Source organism: Apium graveolens, chromosome 4 (assembly GCF_009905375.1).
Source record: "Apium graveolens cultivar Ventura chromosome 4, ASM990537v1, whole genome shotgun sequence".
Taxonomy (NCBI): domain Eukaryota; kingdom Viridiplantae; phylum Streptophyta; class Magnoliopsida; order Apiales; family Apiaceae; genus Apium; species Apium graveolens.
The window spans coordinates 252808071-252812597 of record NC_133650.1 but is presented as its reverse complement, the minus strand read 5'-3'; the positions used below and the strand labels follow the sequence as shown (position 1 = coordinate 252812597).

Below are 4527 nucleotides of genomic sequence, written 5' to 3'. Positions count from 1 at the left end.
TTTCCAGAAGAAACTGAGCTAATGTCTCATACCATGCTCTTGGAGCTTGCTTAAGGCCATAAAGTGCTTTATCAAGTCTGTAGATATGATGAGGAAATTTTGAATCTACAAAACCTGGAGGTTGTTCAACATATACTTCTTCTTCTAATTCTCCATTAAGAAAAGCACTTTTTACATCCATTTGAAAGACTGTAAACTTTTTGTGAGCAGCATAAGCCAAAAATATCCTTATGGCTTCCAATCTAGCAACTGGTGCAAATGTTTCATCATAATCAATTCCCTCCTGTTGAGAATATCCTTTTGCAACCAGCCTTGCTTTATTCCTTGTTATTATGCCATCACTATCAGTTTTGTTTCTGAACACCCACTTTGTACCAACAACAGATCTGTTCTTTGGTCTTGGCACTAGGGTCCAGACTTTATTTCTTTCAAATTCATTTAACTCTTCCTGCATTGCTTGCACCCAATCAGCATCTTGAAGAGCTTCTTCCACTTTCTTTGGTTCAGTCTGAGAAAGAAAAGAGTGATAGAGACATTCATTTAATGTTGTTGTTCTAGTTCTTATACCTGCTTCAGGATCTCCAATAATCAAGTCAGGTGTATGTGCTTTAGTCCACTTCCTTACAGATGGAAGGTTATCTCTAGAACTGGATGCTCCCCCATGATCCATGCTGTCTCCATCAACATTTTCTGATTCTCCCCCTGAAATTATGCTCTCTGAGTTGGATCCTTCAGAATTTGAGTTTCCAGAATTATCAGAACTTGGCTCATCAGAACTTGATGAATCAGAACTTGAAGAGCCTGTTCTAGATTTTGATTCTTCTTTAGATGTGGTTGGATCTTCTATTTGCTCCCCCTGCACAGATGCATTTTCCTTTGGTATATTGTCACCACAGTTTCAATAACATCAGAATTTGACCCATCAGAATTTGCAGTATCAGGATTTAGACTGTCAGAATTTAGACTGTCAAAATTTAGACTATCAGGATTTACAGAATCAGAATTTAAAACTTCATTCTCAAATCTCAGCTGATCATGATCATTAAAATCTTCAAGTCCAGTAATCTTCTTATCATCAAAAGAGACATTGATAGATTCCATGACAACCCTTATTCTTAAATTGTAGACTCTGAAGGCTTTTTTGGAAAGTGGATATCCAACAAAAATTCCTTCATCAGCTTTTAGATCAAATTTGGATAGCTGTTCAGGATGATTCTTAAGAACAAAACACTTGCATCCAAATACATGAAAATACTTCAGATTTGGCTTCTTTTTCTTCACCATCTCATATGGTGTCTTTCCATGCTTGTTGATAAGTGTTGCATTCTGAGTAAAACAAGCAGTCTGCACAGCTTCAGCCAAAAATAGGTTGGTAACTTTGCTTCATCAAGCATAGTTCGTGCAACTTCAATAAGAGATCTATTCTTTCTTTCACCAACTCTATTTTGTTGTGGAGTTCCAGGAGCAGAGAATTCCTGTTTGATTCCTTGGTCTTTGCAGAACTCTTCCATGATCAAATTCCTGAACTCAGTGCCATTGTCACTTCTTATGATTTTCACAGAGTCTTTAACCACTTTATCTAGTTGTTTGACATGTTCAATCAAGATAGATGTAGTTTTACATTTTGTGTGCAAGAAATACACCCATGTGTATCTGGTGAACTCATCCACTATGACCATAGCATATTTCTTCTTTACAATAGACATGACATTCATTGGACCAAATAGATCAACATGTAGAAGGTGATAAGGCTCAAGAATTGAAGATTCAGTTTTGCTCTTGAATGAAGATCTTCTTTGTTTTGCCTTTTGACATGAATCACAAAGGCCATCAGGAGCAAATACTGATTTTGGCAGTCCTCTCACAAGATCTTTCTTGACTAGTTCATTTATATTGTTGAAATTTAAATGAGAGAGTTTCTTGTGCCAATTCCAGCTTTCTTCAATTGATGCTCTACTTAAGAGACAGATTGCAGAACCATCAGTACTTGTTGAAAGCTTGGCTTCATAAATGTTACCATGCCTGTATCCTTTCAGAACAACTTTGCCTGTAGATTTGCTAATAACTTCACAGTCTTCTTCAAAGAAATCTACATGATAACCTCTATCACAGATTTGACTAACACTCAGCAAATTATGTCTAAGTCCTGAGACTAGAGCTACTTTTTTAATGATGACATTCCCAAGATTGATATTTGATAAGTGGCATTTTATACCACTTAGAACGTCTTATAATAGCTTGAATTGGTGTATTGAAATCAAATATTTTGTGTATTTGATGCGTTTTTCTAGTGTTTGTGCATTTCAGGGTATTAATTGCATTTCGAGAGAGATTTCATCAATAATAAGCCTTGGCATGTGTTTAGCATTGCAAGTGGGAAGATAGGAGCAGATTACAGCGAAGAAAAGGAAGAAAAATGGATCAGATTCCAGAAGGAGGCTGAGCGCCCGCTCAGGAATGCTGAACGGCCGCGCAGGGATGGATTTTCAGAATTAATATTTTAGACTCCTATTTCTGTTTGACTTCCAACTTCTGAGTTAGCTGGGCTTTATGGGACTCCTATATAAGTAGATTTCAGAGACGTTTCACAAAGGTTGGATCGTAGTATTAATCGAAGAGCAAGGAGATAAGGAAGAAGACCATTTTAGCACACCGCAACGAAGAGGAAGCATATTTTCTTGTGATTCTTTATTTCGTTGTAACGTTGGATGCTAGTTTTCTTTACTTTGAACCTATTTACTCGTGTGACGTACTCTGGTTTAATATAAGTAGTTTTAGTTATTATTCTCGTGTGTTATTATCATGTTTTCATATGAACCCATAATGACGATGAGTGCTATCATGGGCTAATCGTGATCATGGGGTCGTAACGGATTTACTATGGAATTCTTTAGTTAGTTGTTTAATATCTTAGTGTGTGATGATTGTATGATATCTAGTATTGGTTGTCCGTATTCATCTTATGTGCGTCGCGAACATATAAGATAGGGTGTTAATCTCTTGTGAAGTGACGATGGATCTTGAGATTTAGAACTTGTCATGAAAGCATAGGTTCATGTAAGAGAATGCATGATTAGTGGGTAACTCTAACCGTTTTATTCGCCCTGTGTAATCAAAAGGAATAACTTGTGCTTAAATCGTTATGTTGTCAATTTCTGTAGACATATAGGGACTCAACATAATTGATGCCTATTCAACTTCTATCTTAATTGTGGATGCTTGGTAGAATGGTATTAGTACAATGAAAGTTGGCTTTTATCAGTTTCGTGTTATTCGATTAATATCATCACTGTTGCATGCTAAGGGTAATAACAATGACTATTGTAGGAAGTAGTAATGAAGTTGTGATCTCATGAGTGTTTTAATATTGTTAATTCAAGTATTAGTTAAGTACTTAATTCTAGTAGTTAATTGGTGTTATTGTCTTAACATTGAGAAGCAATTATACACTGGTGAGTGAGTTTAATTGAACGTAATTAGTATGAGTCTCTGTGGGAACGAACTAGAGAGTATTCTATATTACTTGCGAACGCGTATACTTGTGTGTGTTATTAGCGCATGTTTTCGCCCTAACAAGTTTTTGGCACCGCCGCTGGGGATTCGGTGTATTTGTTTAGTTTATGTACTTAGCATCATTGGCCATTAGGACTCAGTGATTAAGACGTGTTACTTATTGTTTCCGGTTATGTTTTAGATACGGCTGAGGAGACAGACGAAGTTCTTGATATTTCGGAGAAGATAGATTTTGAAGATTCAGATTCAGGAAGTGAGCAGAAAGAACCATTAATCATGGGTGATCGTATTGTTCCGGCAGATCCAGCTCTTATGGATTTTTCTCGGCCCAAAATTGATGACATTCAGTCTAGCATCATGCACCCGGCTATTGAGGCCAATAACTTTGAAATCAAGCCGTGCACTATTCAGATGGTGCAGAATTCTGTTTCTTTCGGAGGTGCTGCGACTGAAGACCCCAACATGCACATAAGGAATTTTGTCGAGATCTGCAATACTTTCAAATATAATGGTGTGACTGATGAGGCTATCAAGCTGAGGCTTTTCCCGTTCTCTCTGAAGGATAAAGCTAAGGACTGGTTAGATTCTGAACCAGCTGGGTCTATCACTACTTGGCAAGATCTTGCGCAAAAGTTTCTGGTTAAGTTTTATCCAATGGCGAAGACTGCGGCTATGAGGAGTGCTCTTACCCAGTTTGCGCAGCAACCTACAAAATCTATGTGCGAAGCTTGGGAGCGCTACAAGGAGATATTGAGAAAGTGTCCACATCATGGAATGCCTGATTGGATGGTGATCACTGGTTTCTATAATGGTTTGGGGGCCCAATCTCGGCCCATGCTCGATGCAGCAGCTGGAGGCGCCTTGTGGGCCAAAAGCTATACTGAGGCTTATAATCTTATTGAGACTATGGCTTCAAATGAGCATCAAAACCCAACTTAAAGGATGATGCCTGGGAAGGTAGCAGGTATTCTGGAAGTCGATGCAGCTATAGCTATTGCAGCGCAGTTCCAAGCA

The 4527-nt window shown here is 38.0% G+C and overlaps 1 non-coding gene across 1 annotated transcript; it reads right to left on the bottom strand.

Annotated features, from left to right (window-relative positions):
- Positions 1-4182: 4182 nt before the first annotated feature.
- On the bottom strand, positions 4183-4289 carry LOC141722695 (small nucleolar RNA R71). Its single transcript, XR_012575700.1, has one exon. It is a non-coding gene; the product is annotated as a small nucleolar RNA R71 (small nucleolar RNA).
- Between the last annotated feature and the right edge of the window lie 238 nt (positions 4290-4527).